General features: G+C 32.2%; 1 long non-coding RNA gene across 1 annotated transcript; it reads left to right on the top strand.

Moving 5' to 3' along the window:
- The first annotated feature begins 926 nt into the window (after positions 1 to 926).
- LOC145056538 (uncharacterized) lies at positions 927 to 4446 on the top strand. Its single transcript, XR_013685819.1, has 2 exons — positions 927 to 2000; positions 4171 to 4446. It is a non-coding gene; the product is annotated as an uncharacterized LOC145056538 (long non-coding RNA).
- Positions 4447 to 18670: the final 14224 nt, after the last annotated feature.

Genomic DNA, 18670 nt, shown 5'->3' with positions numbered 1-18670 from the left:
TATGTGCTAAGAACCAATTGTGTGAAATTTTATGTTTATAAAGTATACTAAAGATATTATATTTATAAATACTTTTAGAATATCTCAAACTGCTCGAAAAATTTATCATTGAGAATCGAACCGAAAATCATCAAAAACTTAATATTTAATTGTGGCATTAAAAATAAATTTTTGCATCAGATCTACTTGAGAGACATGGATAAGATATTTGAATAGGTTATGTTCTCCTAATTTCGTGGATATAAAGAATGACCAAAACGGAGGTCATATGAGAAAGTTACCACTCTTTAAAATTATAAAAATCAATATTTATCTGATTGAAACGAACCGTGTACTGTTTCGTTTAGAACAGCTACGAGTCTCGTAAAATGTTTGATCATGTGTTTGAATTCAGACTATGGTCTATTATTTTATTATATTTTTATAATATTTTTAAAATTAACCGAAAACAGATTCGTAAAAATTTGTCGAATCCGATTCTATAAATCGCAGAACTTTAAACGGATTTTCCCAGAGTTCTACTTATCGGATTTAAGTTCCATCGGACTTTTTGGAAACCATATACCCGAGATTATCATTTTTTATTTTCAGAAAATTCATTTGATATCCGGATCGAAGGCACATGAATCGAGAAAGATAGAAAATATCATCATTTTAAATATTACAAATATGACATTGTATTTTTGACACTTTGAGTCATGCTTAATTGAATATAAACTTTCAACATTATAACTATAGCAACTATATTTATATGTTTCACCACATCACTCAATAATACATAAATACATGTTTATACATATAGAAAATACATGTTAATACATACATAAATACATAGAATATGATTATACATATACAAATACATATAATATATACATCAATACATAAAATGATTGAAGCATTATATTGCTTCTAAATCTATATAAAATTACAACCAATAAATGAAATTAAGAATTATGTTTCTTCTACACTTCAACTTACCCAAAACAACCCTCTAAAGAATGTACAACCAAATCATATAGAAAGCTAAGAGATTTTCAGCCTTGGACTACCTCGAATGGGTTCATTGCTTCAAATTATCTCTTTACTTTCTTCTTTCTTTCTTCGTGATGAACTACTCAAAGAAACGCCATCAGAGTGATTGGAAATTCAGGCGAGATCAAGGTGGCAGCAGCCTCCCTTTCCCTTATTCTTCCCTATTGATCGAAGCAGCCAAGCACCCCTTTTGATTCGCCGCTACTGCTGTTGTTGCTTGATGCTTTCCCGTCACCAAAACAGCCACAAAGGGCCTTTCTGGTCGAGAAACCACCGGCGAGTCAAGGGGCATCCATCGCCACCAGTTGCCGCCCCGTTTCCTCCGGTGTCTCCCATCGATGTTGTTACTGCCTCATCTTCCTTGATCTTTGACTGGCGGCGACGAAGTCACGAAGGAGGGATCAGAATGGCCGCCATCGGAGCTTCTTCTCCCCTCCTTGCGATCTGAATGACCACCATCGGAGTTCCTCATCGTGGCTGCTTCCATTCGTTCCTTCTCTTCTTCTCCGATAACAGAGAATCGGAGGTGTTTCCTAGGTCGACTGCGACTGCTAAGTATCCCCTTCCGATTGACTGCCGGTGACGAGACTCGCATCCACGAGGGCCTGCCAGAGACTAGCCCCATTTTTCCCCTGCTATTTCGTTTGACCGTTCCTATACCGGATCTGTGATGGAGAAGAAGACGCGTCCCTTTGTATATTTGATGAACCTGGCAGAATTAGTCCCTCTCCTTATATTAAGAGAGCAAAACCCATCCCTTGTGGTAATTGTTTGATCAACAGCCCTATTGTTGGTGTATAATTACCAAATCAGCCCTACACTTCTCAAGAAATACCGAAACTGCCCCTTTTGGTAATTAAGTGAAAAAAATAGTTCCGGTGGTTTGTTTTAAACTCAAAAAGTGTCGAGAGGCAGTTTCTCACGACAAGCTTCATGAAGCGAGCCTAGATCGAGATCACGCATCGAATGTGAGTTTCTACGACCCCTTTTTACTGTTTTAATATTTGGGGGAGAATACATGAGTGTCTATTTAAAGTTTGATGATTTTCAAGTCTTATACATAAAATGACATCATACTTTATTATTGGTTAAGAGTTATGAAAATAACAATTTAAAAGGTATAAAGCATTAATAAATTATATAAGTTATATTAGAATGTTATAAGTGATATAATTATACCTTGTTGTGATATATTAATTAGTATTAATAAAAATCTTTGGATTATAAGTAGATTTATATAAAGATATAAGTTATTCGACGAATTTCAAACTGTAATATTCGTCGTATATATGTGCACGAAAATATTGAGAAAGCATAAAAAGACATTATACTCATAGCAAAATATGTTATTCAAAATAAGTGTGTACAAAGGAAATGTACATTGTCTTAAACGGTTATAAACGAAGATTTGACATATATATATATATATATATATATATATATATATATATATATATATATATATATATATATATATATATATATATATATATAATTAATTATACCAAAATTAATGATTATACTCCTGATCATAACGCGGAAACGATTGCTAAATAAATGATATAATTTATTTTTATAATTATTATAAAAATATAAATTATTTTAGTTGTGATACGAAACTCGTCACATATGATAATATAATTAATTCTTTGATTTTTGGGGATTATTACCTAATAAATTATATATCATATCAATTATGCAATTTATCGAATATTTGCATAAATGAGTATTCGGCTACGCGAACGAACATCCTCCTTATCGGCCGAAGTAAAGAACTACTCAAATTATTATCGCCACAATTGTTGAACGCTATGCTAAATTAACTATTAAACTAATTTCACTAAGCTTTGAAAATCTTAATAATCTAAGATTCGCGTTAGTGACCCTAGTAAATGACGGATTTGTGAGTCGAAGAATTATCGTCATGGATTTTGTGGATTGTGTATCCCGTGTGTGTTTGTGGGAGGAATGTATCGAAAGGGGTGAAAGAGAGAGTTTTATGATGGTGTATTTTTCCTTTGTAGGGATCAAATCCTGGAATCGACACTTAGCTCTATAACCATTAATCCAGGAGGAATCATATACTGTAGGTCTATGTACACGACATAGATTTATAATAAAGAACCTTGGTGTAGATCTATTTCTTATGGAAAGATTTATGTGAATGGTTATTTTCCATCTGTGGTTGCTAGCTACAACTTCGTCTGACGAGGCAACAGGCGTCAAGTGTTTCTTTCTTCGTTACTATACGACTGCTTTTAAACGTTAGTAATGATCTCGATTCCTCCATTTATATTTATATTGTGCCTGTGTGGCTTGTTTATTGTGCCTTTTTTGGCTTGTGGAGGAGCAACGAATAGTGTCGGTTATAGACAAATTGATATATTGAAGATTTTATTCGAAGAAGTATAGATCTAGATTGAGTCAATCCTCCCAATTTGGGCCGAGTGTGTAAGAGTGTTTAGGTATTTAATTACCTCTCCCTACGACACAATTCTCCGTAAGCAGAGACGTTTGAAAGAATATAATTGTAAAGATAATGGTTAATATTTGTCGTTGAAATTATACGAGTGGTAAAAATATGCATTTATAATTTACCGGTTATTGAAAAGTATTTTGGGATGAGTTTGCCCCACTGGTTAAGCGTTGATTTCCAAATTAAGTAAGATAATGATTAATTAATAATATGACACGGATTTACAAAGTTTATAAAATTCAAAATTTTGAGTTTTACATATAAACTATACAAACGTTTGTACAAAGTTTTAAGAGAAAACTTGGCTATTTTATGTTTACACAAATTGTGATATGACTTTATTTATATAAATTGGTTTCAAAATCTTTATATAAAGAGCATTTCGGTCATGAGAACCATAAGAATTTGTTATAAGTTTGGTTTACTTATATATTTTAGAAATTGTGTATTTTTGGATTTGAGCAAATGACATTTCTATATGAGTTTAAATATACTTTTATGACTCAATTATTTTATACTTTCGATAGAAAAATATGTGTTTATAAAAGCTGGTCAACCAGATAAATTTTATAAAACATTTTTGGGTGTAAAAATACTTTGTGTCAAAACCTGTAGAACTCACCAACAATTTTGTTGACATATCTTAATGCATGTATTCTCAGGTTATTTATAAGGTCAGAAGAGTTTGTACAGAAGATTCTCCGATATTTATCATACAAATGTGAACGCCGGATTGTTAGGCGTGTGTAGAGTTTCAGCAATAACTATTGACAATGTAATTTCCATTTCTGTAGTAATAAAAGATTATATTTGTATTGTTCAATAACTGTGATTACTGGTTTACGTCATGCACCTCGGCGTTTCCTCCGTCGGCCGAGGGTGTGACACGTTTGGTGGAAATATTTATAAGCATTTCTGTATATTTAAATTGGTCATGACATGTTGAGAGTCGTTTTTTGCAGCATAATTATCATATATATATATATATATATATATATATATATATATATATATATATATATATATATATATAAAAGATAAAATGAAAACCAAATAAATGTTAAGAACCCTTATGATATATATATATATATATATATATATATATATATATATATATATATATATATATATATATATATATATATATATATATATATATATATATAGGTAAAAGATAAAATGAAAACAAAAAAATGTTAAGAACCCTTATGAACCATCTTTTAGCTTATAATTAAGAATATGTTTGTCATTTTTCAAATATATCTTTGGAAATATTAAAAGGGCATTTTCGTTAACCATCTGGTAAAAGAAAGAATGGTATCACTATAGATACCAACAAATTTTAGTCTAGTTTCGCAAGTAATAATTAGATCTACTTTTAGATTTGATTCGTTCTCTTATAATTTTCAAAAACATCAACCTCTTTCTTCCCTCCCTCCTTCTACAACCGATAACCTCATGCCATCGTTTTCGCTGCTGTTGATGTCTTCCCCACCACCAGCTCGTCGGAAAGCAAGTTGGTGCCAACGCCGACATCTGAATTTATTATTGCAGCTCCACATCCACCGGATCCACCCTTAGCGTCGTCCTTCCTGCACGGGATCTGTATCCTCCACTTCTAACGATATTCGAGGCCAGACATAGAAGCTTTGACGAGCGGTGAAAGTAGATCTACGAGCGTCGGCAAGAAGCAAGGCTACATCCACAAGCTCCGATGAGCGGTGAGGCTAGATGTACTAGCTTCGGTGAGCAGCTTGGCATGATTCACCGAAGATCCACGTTCTACCGAACGGTAAAGATCCACTGCAATTTCCTCCTTCCATATGTGTTTCGCCTCCGATCATCTCTAGCCACCTTGTTTGTCTCTGACCACCACCCATACCGGTTGGCGCCACTATAACACCGAAGCTCTACATACCTTACCGAGGTCGAATGTGATAAGTCCTAAAATATATCATGATTATTCTAAAAGTCTTGCTTTGTCTTTGATCTTTATAATTAAAAGTTAGTTTAGTTTTGATTGTTTAATAAACTGTGAGTATAATATTTAAGCTATGAATCCATGATTTTGTAAGCATATATCATTTTGTAGGAAGTATGGTTGCGAAAGTGACACATATAGTTGGTGGTTGTGTGTTGTAGTTGGTTGTAGTGGTAAAGTTTGGGTTTGACTTGTTTTAATTTGTGAATTAGTATATAATAGATTGTATTATGTTGTGAGTTTTATGTATTAAACAAAAAATGGATTTTATTAAGTTGTATATATTATATAAATTTTGTTTTAAAATACGAATGAATGTATGCATGAAAATATTAAACTGCATATTAATGGATTAATATGTTTATTAAACTATACAGCTGATATTTTAAACTGTGAATATGTCTTATAAACGATGCACATTTTTAAAGAAATGTACAATTTAAAATAGAGAAAATTGAATTTGTCACGGTATAATTCTATTTTTTTTTATTAAAAATATTCTCAAAGAAATGGGAGCTATAACATTTATTTTATTAAGCTATGAATACGACTAGAAAAAATGTTACTGAATTTGGTGTTAGTCCAAGTAACGGTCTGGCAGTGGTCCGGCGACGGTGTGATGGTGGTCCGACGATAAGTGGCAACTGACTATAAACTAGGAAATGGAAAAGTTTGCTTAATACAACATAGATGTTGGATTTGTCCAAAATACATTAAATAAATACATTTAAAAAAAATGGTTCTTAACCTTTTTGGGTTCTCATTTGAATATATATATATATATATATATATATATATATATATATATATATATATATATATATATATATATATATATATATATATATATATATATATATATATGTGACAAAACTAGCGTATTTAACTAATTACTTATCTCAAAATAGCCACCGAAATCTTTGGTATCTTAAATCGCCTACTGTTTCACCTTGATACCGACGGTTTCGATATATGTATATACGGGTTTTTTTTATTTTTTTTTTCAAAATAGCATATGACACTATAGGTTTCTAAATGACCTACGGTATCCTCTAATAAGTCTACAGCTTCCCAAATTGTAGGTTTCATAAGAACGTATGTTATACAAGCAATCAATCCACAAAACGTGCATTGATTGCTTGTATATGGTAGGTTCTTGCGAAGCTACGGTTTCTCTTATATATTTTTTTTTGGGGGGGGGGGGGGGGGGGGGTTTATAAAAAAAATTCACATCATAATTATATGTTATTGTATACGATCTAAAAGATATATATATATATATATATATATATATATATATATATATATATATATATATAGAGAGAGAGAGAGAGAGAGAGAGAGAAACAAAAAAAAATTACGAAAACCATACGCTTCATAAGAAACCTATGAAGTACAAGCAATCAATGCATGGTTTGTGCATTGATTGTTTGTATACCGTAGGTATTTTATGAAGCCTATGGATTTGTTTTGTGTTTTTCAATTTTTTTCCAAAAAATAAATAAATTGTATGTGTTGAATCTCATTGCAAACAAGGAAAAACAAAAAAAAAAAAAAAGTCAAATATTCAATGAAATACTTGGTCGTTCTTTGAAGGCTCAATTGAGAGAGTTTTCTTAATTTCAAAAAGTCAAAAAATGTGCAAAAATGTAAATTTAACTTTATATATTGTAGGCTAATGGTCCCTTAAATAGTAGACAGCCCATGAAATAGTAGCTCATTACCCAAATGAGTAGTCAACACAATGTTGATTGTGGTCAATCCTACGTTGGTCGTAGGTTTTTTAATCACTTACAGGTTTAATGGCTAATTTGGGATAAATGTTAATTTTTGGCTAAAGACTGAAAACTAATTAAGGAAAATGTTTAGTTTTGTAGTTTTCCATATATATATATATATATATATATATATATATATATATATATATATATATATATATATATATATATATATATATATATATATATATATATATCTTTACTATCTTATAAAACAAATCCCACTATTTCTAAAAATAGATTGAATAAAATAATAATATTTTTTTAAAACGTCCAAATCATTAAGCTAATTGTACAACTAATCACTAATAAAATAATATTAAAATTTAAACAAACTCCTATAAATCTTCTCTTCCAAGGTTTTGACCAGATCTTTTTTCATCCAAATAAATACTCAACACCCTATAATTTGGTCATTTCATGAATTTTCTTTATTTTTAATATGACATGTTTCCTAAAACAAACTAATGATTGAATTGAAAATAATCATTCTCCATCGAAAAGAAATTAATGTCGAAACAAATTATTTGTCGCCCGCCGCTTTGCGCGGGTAAACGACTAGTGTGTATATATATATATATATATATATATATATATATATATATAGAGAGAGAGAGAGAGAGAGAGAGAGAGAGATAAGTTCAATTGAGAAAACAAAAAAGGTTGAGAATGGGGGAATTATTCTCAGCCAATCATTTAATTAGCATATTATCATAAAATACACGGTGGCAAATTTGTAAATATGATATATTAACCTTCAATCACAGATACCATTTCTTCTGGATCGTTTATCTATTCTTCATCAACACTATATGTTATTCATTCATCTCGATTGTTCATCTGTGTTCTTCATCAACATCATATGTTCTTCATCAACATCATACGTTCTACTACTTGTTCGCTATCAAAATCATATGTTCTTCATAAAAAAAAGACATCGACACTTCATAAAAACATTAATTCTTCATCAAAAATCTTCGTTTATTCATCAAAATGTTGTGATTCGTCATTAAAAACATTTATTTGTACTATTAAGTGTACTTCAATCTTGTCCAGTTTCGTTGACATCAAACAAAATCGTTAAAATAATCCACATTTATCGATGTCACATCATTTAGTGATCACTAATCATCGAAACTTTATCAAAGGAACCTTCGCCAATATCAAACAACAGGTAGCAATCGAAAGTTCATCAACATAACCATATATTTGAAGATTTTTTTCTAAAAAATCGTTTTTCAAGTTTGAAAAACTTCGTTTTTCATACATTTTTTTTCACAATTTTTGATATAAACCTATTGATTATTAATCGATTTTGATAGGATTTGATTTGTTTTGTAATTATTGGCTTCAATTGTGAATTTTTTTATCATAGTTATATAAGTTAATTTATTTGCACACCAACTGTTCGATGAAATGCATAAACTAAATATATTACGTAATATTCACGAGTGAATATGCCTTTATACGAGAATCAATGTATATCTTTTAAAAATACAGAGCAAGTATGTGATTGATATGTGAATAATATATAAAAAAAATATATTCACATGCGAATACATGTAATATTCACAAATGAATACAGGTAATATTCATAAATGAATACAGGTAATACGTCATTTTAAGGTCCTAAGTAAGTTTGTATTTCATATGTGAATAATATATAAGAATTATATCCACATGTAAACATATGTAATATTCACAAATGAATATATATGTAATAATTAAATGTGAATATATATGTATTATTCACAAATGAATAAAACTGTCAATAAAATCGAGGACTATAAATTATATAAAATTAAAGATAAAAAAATATTTTATAAGAATATATATCTATTCACATACAACTAATCTTTTTAGGTTAATAAAATAATTATATAAGCATATATATTTTTATTAATGTTATATTCATTTGTGAATAAATGATAACTTTTTTTTCAGAAAATTATAAAAATAGAAAAACGTCATTTTGAGGCCCTAAACAGTCCCGAATGGCCGAAAAACACCGTACGTCACGACGAAGCCGTGAGTTTTGTAAAACACACCATTTTACATCAAATATGTGAATTTCGTCCAATTCTGAGACTAAACTTTATTGCGGCAAATTGTTTTGATGATGTCACTAAATTTTCATTCCTACTAGTGATGACATCATCATTATTCATATATGAATAAAGTTTAGAAATCATTACGACATATTTACTGATGATGTTACTAACTTCAATCCCGCTAGTAAAAACATCGTTATTGTAATCTGTTATTTTTATTTATGTGAATAAACTATACATGTTGATTTATTTATTTTGTGAATACAACCTTTATATATATAAATAAATAATACACTATAAGAATTGGTTTGTACATAGTTTTTTTTGTATAATGTAACAATATTATTTTACATGTAAAATCAACATTATACTAAGATAAACAACATTGTATTGGTTAATGAATATCATTTGCATTTGAATTTAATACGATCAAAATGAAGAATATATTAAATTGTATAACATTTACACGTGAATATAAAAATATATTGTCGTCGTCAATGATATCTTCTCAATTACGTCAACCAATCGTCAACCTCCGAGATATGAACCAACCATTGATTGAAATGTTATTCTTTTATTGAGTTATAACGATGCCTGAAAAACATGTGAATACACATAAAAATGTTAAAAATATACTTTTAGTTCATAATAATAGCGATTTATCACATTCTAATTATCACATGGTATATTCACATATGAATGTATAATCATATGTGAATATTATATGATATATGTTGTTTATATTGTATATTTACATGTGATATTACATGGTATATTCACAAATGAATATTACATAGTATATTCACATATGAATATTATATGGTATATTTACTTGTGAATAATACACATTCTAGTCACATCTAAATATTTCATTGTATATATTCATTCATGAATATTACACAATATATTCACATATGAATAATATAATGTATATAAACTTGTGAATATGACACAGGATATTCATATTTAAATATTAAACGATGCATTCACTTGTGAATATTACATAGTATTTTCACTTGTAAGTATTAGATGATATATTCACTTATGAATATTAGATGATAGATTCATATGTGAATATTACACGGTTTATTCACATATGAATATTACACAGGATATTAACATATGCATATTACAAGATATATTCACAAATATATATAATTTTTATATGTTATTCACATATGAATAAAATATAAAATTGTATATTTGTTTTGTGTTTTAATAATCATAGACTGATTAAGGTGCGAAAACATATTCATATGTGAATATAACGTGGTAATTTAGTTTATGCATTTCATCAAACAGTTGGAGTGCATACAAGTAAGCTTTCTTAAAAATGCTAAAAACATGATACTTTGACTATTTAAAACTTACAAAATAGTAGATTGATAGAGAATTATATGAAATTTTTCAAAAAAAAAAATGATTTGATGTTTTTCTAACCTTAATTTCGAAGTTTTGTTTGATGATCGATGTTGAATGAATGATATGAAGTGAAACTACTGTTGATTATCGATGATATTAATCTAATGACACTGGGAGTAAAATTAATCGTAGATGTTGAAGATATTCTCGTATTCAAGCATAATTGAAGGTTGGATTGAAAAAACCAAAAACAAATTTTTTTTGGTCTACTGTTGAATGATGTTGATGAACGTTGTAACGACCATAAAATTTCAACCAATTTAAACTTTTCAAAAACAACCCGATTTCATAAAATTATTACAAAAAGGTTTTCAATACAATTATTTCAAAGTCTTCCCAGAACCACATCGTAAAACATAAACATGATGAGCGGTACGATCACGCCTTTGCCTTGTCACGGTCTCCTAAAGAACCTGAAAAACATTAAACCACAACTATAAGCCCGAAAGCTTAGTGAGATACCCCCAAAATACCAACCACATATATCATACACGCATAACATGCCATATCATAACAGAACACAGAACAGCCGTGCACTTCGGGTCTACTGTGTGACTGGTCCGCTCGCACCGGGACTTCAATCCACCGGGTCCACTCTCTGAGTCTACAGTATGACTGGTCCGCCCACACCGGGCCTTCAGTTGGCCTGGTCCACTCTCCGAGCCTTGGCATGTCTGGTCCGCCCTCTCGGGGCCTGCAGCCTATCCAGACCGCTCGCTGGGCCTTCGGGATAACCGGTCCGCCCTGGGTATGTTGGCCTACAGCACAAAGCAGGTCCCGCCTCAACCCAACCCCAGTCCAACAACCATGTGCACATAAACATTCAATCATATAACATATAACATCCAATCAAACTGATCTAATAGATCACATAGCATAACATCATCCTAACCAGGATACCGACCTAACCGGTCACTAGCATAGCATCATCCTATATACCAGGATACCGGCCTTAACCAGGTCTCTAACATATACCATCCTAACTACCAGGATGCAACAAAACACACAAAACATAACAACGATACCCGGATCACAATCCGATAAAAGGGTCGGCCTTTGTGTCGTAGACCCTATCGATATAGTGAGGATAACTCACCTCGCAACTGCCGACTGAACAGATAAACCCGAGCTGCTCCGACCACTAATACGTTCTCCACCACTGGCCAACCACCAAAACACTGAACTCAAAACAATATCCAACAATTACCAAAATGCCCCTGGAAATCAACTGGACCACCCTTGGTCAAAGTCAAAGTCAAAGTCAACCCCTAACTGACTCTACCTGCCGAGTCAAACCGATGACTCGCCGAGTCCCCATACATAGAACTTCCCCAATCCGCGACTCAACTCGCCGAGTCACCCCGAGAATCGCCGAGTCCAGCAACTCTGAGTCCTTTCACACTCAACTCACCGAGTCATCCCTTGACTCACTGATTCACAACTCAACCAGAAGAAAGCTTAGGACCTCCCGATCAGACTCGCCGAGTCCAAGGCTATCTTCAATCTACTCGCCGAGTTGTTCTTCCAACTCGCCGAGTTCCAGTCCATCTTCAAGCAACTCGCCGAGTACACCTTTGTGACTCGTTGAGTGCCTCTAGATCTCACCCCATATAGAAGCCTTCCAGGCCATGCAATTGATCCAAAACATAGATCTACCCTTCTACAACCCATCCATCACGTAAAGTGGCAAACTTTACGTGAATCCAAAGAGATCTAGGCATCTTACACTCTAGGGCTAGGGTTTGGGACAAGATGACTTCACCAAACACTCAAGAAAAGGGACTTTAATGCGCTCTAGACCTTCTCCATTCCAGATCTGAGGTAGCAACCTCAGATCTAACCTTCAAACTCGAATACCACAAGCTAAACCTCCCACACATTCCAAAAATGATGAATCTAGATGAATAGCAGCCCAAGAAACGAGATAATACCTCAAAAGGAAGCCCCAACAGCAAAGAAATCTGAATCTTAAAAAATCCCCTTGCTCCAAGCCTCCTAACTCTCCAAGATCTCCTCCAAAATCTCTTCTCTAAGGTTCAAATGCACTCAAATCCCTCACAATCGTGCCTTAGGGTTTTTCTGGACTTCAAGGGAGGGTAAAGAGGCTGGGGAGAGGGTATAATGTCCTTTATATAGGGCTCATCCTCCGAAATTAGGGTTTTCTCCACTCAGCACCAACTCGCCGTGTCCAGTCGCCGACTCGCCGAGTTGGCCACTTGACACGCGACCAGAGTCGCGACCCTACTCGCCGAGTCCACTCGTGGACTCGCCGAGTTGCCCTTTCCCAAATACACTTTTAGCCCTTCAACTGTACTCTTGATATTCCGGGATGTTACAAACGTGTTTTTGACGAAGATGGATGATTGATTAACACTAGATGATGTTGATCGATGATTTAATTGAAGAAATCTGGATGATCGTTGAACGTTGGAGAAGAAATTTGGATGATGCACGATCGAGTAGTAATGAATTTGAATTGTTATCAAATTATCCACAGTTACATATTTGTGATTGAAGGATATCATATCATATTTACAAGTTTGTCACTATGTATTTTAAGTTAAGATGCAAATTAAATGATTGGCTGAGAATGATTCCCCCATTCTCAACCTTTTTTTCTCAATTGAACCCTCCTCTCTCTCTCTCTCTCTCTCTCTATATATATATATATATATATATATATATATATATATATAGTGGAAACATGAGAAAACTACTTTTATGTTATTATTCAACTATAAATTTCATATTTGTGTAGTAATTTAGTAAATTTAATGTGAATATTAACATAAAATTCATAGTAGAATAACATAAAAGTAGTATTGTCACGTTCTCATTTTTTTTTCTTATTTGAACCATCATATATATATATATATATATATATATATATATATATATATATATATATGTGTGTGTGTGTGTGTGTATGAAGTTAAAAGCTACTTCTATTTTTTATAATTTAAATTTGTATAATATATGGAGCAAACTTCATTGACGATGGTGTTCTTCATGTTATTGGTCTCAATCTCTGTTATTTTTAGTCTCTAGTAAGTTTTAATTCTATTCAATACCTTAAACAATAACTTTTTTATAAAACAACGATGTCTTTTTTCCTTGTCAAATCTAGAGTTTTTGTTTTTAACAAAATAGTGTATTTTAAGTATATATATATATATATATATATATATATATATATATATATATATATATACACCTAAATTGTGTGGTTTTAAAAATATTTACCATTTAGGTTAAATTTTATACCAAATTAAAAATTATAAGGTAAAATAATAAAAAGAAAATTAATTGACTTATCAGAGTAATTACTTTTTTTTGTTTTGTTCACATCTGGATAACTTTGTTTTTGTAAACATGTCACACCCCCAAACCAGAACGGCGGAAACGTTCGGGGGCGGTGGACTTCATGTACAATATCATAACAATTGCATAATAGTAAATCAAGCAACAAAAGGCCATGTACGACAATCAAGTTTGGAACTTGGTTGACAATGTACTAGGTCGTAAGACAGTCGGGTGCAAATAGATCTTCAAGAAGAAAGCCGACATGGATGGGAATGTACACACTTATAAGGCGCGACTGCTTGCAGAGGGCTTTTCTCAAACTCTGGGAGTTAACTATGATGAGACCTTTTCACCAGTAGCGAAGATTAAGTCTATTAGGGTTATGCTAGCCATTACTGCATTTCATAATTATGAAATATGGCAAATGGATGTCAAAACCGCTTTCCTTAATGGAAAGTTGGATGAGGATGTTTACATGAGTCAGCCAGAGGGTTTTGTCAGTATAGAGTACCCTAACAGAGTGTGTAAGCTTGAGAAATCCATCTATGGATTGAAACAAGCACCTCGCAGATGGAATCTTTGTTTCGATGAGAAAGTCAAATAGTTTGGTTTTTCGAGGAGTGAAGATGAGTCATGTGTTTATGTCAAGGCTAGTGGGAGTATATTTAGCTTTTTGGTATTGTATGTGGATGACATACTACTCATAGGAAATGACATCCCAACTCTGCAGGAGGTGAAGTCCTAGCTTGGGAAGTGTTTCGCTATGACGGACCTTGGAAAAGCTGTCTATATCCTAGGGATAAGTATTTTGAGAGATAAGAGTAAGGGACTAATTGGACTTAGTCAAAGTACCTACTTGGATAAGGTGTTGAATAGGTTCAGCATGCAGGATTCCAAGAAAAGAGAGTTACCGATCCAGAGTAACGCAAGACTAAGTAAGACTCAAAGCCCGAGTACAGAGGCTAAGATAGCTGAGATAAGTCAAGTACCATATGCCTCCGTTGTAGGCTCAATCATGTATGCTATGACTTGTACTCACCCTGATGTGGCCTTTATTTTGTTCATGGTCAACAGATATCAAGGGAATCCGGGCAAGGCTCACTGGACTGCGGTGAAGAATATTCTCAAGTACCTACGAAGGACTAGGGACTGGGTCCTTACCCTTGGTGGGAGTGATGACTTAAGAGTAGTGGGGTATAGTGATATTGGCTTCTAGATTGATAGGGATAATTTCCGCTCTCAGTTGGGTTGGGTCTTTACCCTAAATGGAAGAGCAATTACTTCGAAAAGTTCCAAGTAGGATATAGTGGCTGATTCAACTTGCGAATCAGAGTACATAGCAGCAAGCGAGGCGGCAAAGGAGGATATATGGCTAATGAACTTCATTGGAGACCTTGGAGTTGTACCGGCTATTAAGGAGCCTATAGAGACTTTCTGTGACAACGAGGGTGTTGTTTCCTTAGCGAAGGAAACAAGGGATCACGGGAGATCTAGGCACATCGACAGAAAATACCACTTCATTAGACATCGGATAGAAGAAGGAATCCTCGTGGTGAAGAGGGTATCATCAGATGAGAATCCAACAGATCCCCTCACGAAGGGATTGTGTAGGGTTAAGCATTTGCAACATGCGAGGCGCATCAGACTAAAGGATGATATTAGTTTTACCGATTAGATAGCTATTTTGAAACTTGTAAAATGTAAATTAACATTTGATGATTGAATAAAAGTTGTTGTTTATTTATAAGTAAGGTGTTAATATCTTGTGTCAATTATATAACATTTGATGATTGAATAAAAGTTGTTGTTTATTTATAAGTAAGGTGTTAATATCTTGTGTCAATTATATATATATATATATATATATATATATATATATATATATATATATATATATATCAAAGAAAAAGAAATATATCCACCTGCCTTTGGTCTCTACACCAGTTCCACTGAATAAACAATAAAAAAGCAACCATACAAACGAATAGACGAATTATAAAATTATGAGTTTGGATAAAGTCGATAAAACCATTATTCAATTCTTGTCCAGTTAAAGCCACTAATAATCATCATAATTTATGTATGGAGATTGAAAGAATGGTTTAATAATAATTCTTACACTTAATTCACATTCATCATGATTTAAATCTAAAACTGTGTTTAAATACTCTAATCAATATAGGTTTGTATGTGTTCCATCAAATTACATCTAAACTAAAACAAGGAAAAGCCGAGTGTTCATGAGATTGTGAAAGAACTCAATGTGGAATTATATAAACAGGTGACGGGTGTGAACATAGTACATATATGGTTTGGATTTATGAAAGCATTCCCAGAAGAAAGCCAATGACAAAGATGTTTTAAGGTGACAACAGTTCGTTAGCTGCTCCGGAATCATTTGAGAAAGTTGCTTTTAACATTGGATTTCTCATGGTGCCTAAATCCAATCTGAAACTGTTTTTTTTTCTTTTTTCTAGACTGATTTATATCCTTTTTACGCTACCTAAACCATGAGTATCACCCCTTTGTTAAAATCCAATACAAAGCACCATCTGTATATACACCAAACGTATTAGGGCTAACCAATACAATTTCCATGTGGGTGTCTGTATTGTGTCCAACCAATAACCCTAATTTAACAAATTCATTAAATAAAAAAGTATATGCCATTGGAAAAATTACAGTTAAGTAACTGAAATCTCCAAACTCCAAAAAAAAAACTATGAAAATTGTTCGACAAAATGATTGGAAATCGATTGGCTATATTTCAGAATTAAGCGGGTAGTAGAGATAACCTAAATCAGGAAAAATGAAGACATAAGTTGGCTTGCAAGAGGCAACTTCATATGCCCCCAACCACCATCAGATGAAACTGGGGGAAGTCCTTTCATTTTTAATCGAACCTCTCGAATTAAAACTTTGTGTGAAGATTGAGTCGTAATCCACCAAACAAAATCAACAAAACAAAAAGGCCTAATATTGTAGCTTCTATTTGAGGTTGAAATCACTCACCCGAATCATTATCTAAAGAAAGAAGCAGTCAAAAAATGAAGAAAAATACAAGGAGATTAAGGTCTGGTATATATTGAAATCAATATAAAAAGATTACCTCGAAGAAAACACCACCGCAAGGAAGGAAAATCCACAACCAAGTAACCGGTTTCTTTAATTAGACCATCGTTAGCGGAATCATAGGTCACATAGGCGGCGACCGATTTTTAATTGGATAAGACTAATGATGATGGTAAGCAACCATGCATCTTGGTGACCCACGCAGGCACCTCGGTGAGGCAGGTAGCTATGCTGCTTACCGTCATATACATTAAAAATGGTCGCCTCCGGTATTTCTATTAGGAAAGGGAAGCAACTCTCCGGGGTGAATATGAAGAGGCGGTGGGGAAATCTAAGGCGGTTAGAAAGAAAGAGGAGAAGGAAAGAGTGACAAAAAGAAAAACATGAGAAAAGAAAGAGTGGGTCTCCTTAAGAAGATTAATTGAGGCGGCAAATAGGTTTGGGGGAAACGTCGGTAGAGAAGAATTAAGTAAACCCACCTTTGAAGTCCGCTGTGTCAGCCTGATGCAAGGATGACCGGAAACAAGCAAGCAGATTGGTGATGCAGCCAGCCAAGCAGGGCATAACGAAACAACATAACATACGTTAAAATTGGCCGCCCATTAGTCTTCTTATTGGAGGAGGGAAGCAGCTCGTCGGCGTGGACATAAGCCCAACTCTTTGACATATAGGTAATGAAATATATATATATATATATATATATATATATATATATATATATATATATATATATATATATATATATATATATATAATTACACACACACACGATGTGAGACCCGTGTAATACATAAGTTTTTTTTCGAAAAAATAAATATATTTTATTAAGTATTACCTGTTAAAATAATTTACAAAACTGAATTTGAAAAAAATATCAATATTAGCCGTAAATGAACCAATTTTGCAAGGGTTGTGCAAATTATCGTAAATTCAAAAAAGATTAGCTGAAAATTATGTTTTTCAATTAAGAAAATTAATTTAAATTTAAATTGAATTTAATACATTAATTGACAAATTACTTAAGAATTTATGGAGACAATTAAGTTTCATTATTTTCTTTATTATATGTTTTGATTAGATTTTTTTATAATTTAATAACAAAGCCAAAAAACCATAAATTGCCAAGTGAATTTAAATGAAATTAAAAAAAATTAAAAAAACGTCATGTGGTATATTGAATTAAGTAATGGCGTGTGGCAAAAAACCTTTTATTTATTAGGTAGGATATATATATATATATATATATATATATATATATATATATATATATATATATATATATATATATATATATATATATGGCTAGATTTATGTGTTCCTTACATCTATTGTATGTTAGAATGGACCAATAAGAATTTAGTAAAAATTAAATTATTATTTAATCAAATAAAGATAGATACTAGATGATTTTCATAATTGTATTGATATTAAATGAAATCCAAAATTATAATTCTTTTTTATGAAAATAATTAATTCATCATTAATGTTAAAAAATAATATTCTTTCGGAATGAATTGACATCTAGGTTTTCATGTATAGGTTCGTGTTTTGTTTT

This window comes from Lactuca serriola, chromosome 6 (genome assembly GCF_051521515.1).
Source record: "Lactuca serriola cultivar US96UC23 chromosome 6, Lser_US96UC23_V15, whole genome shotgun sequence".
Classification (NCBI taxonomy): Eukaryota; Viridiplantae; Streptophyta; class Magnoliopsida; order Asterales; family Asteraceae; genus Lactuca; species Lactuca serriola.
Note: the sequence above shows the minus strand (reverse complement) of the source record. Positions and strands in the feature narration are given on the sequence as shown.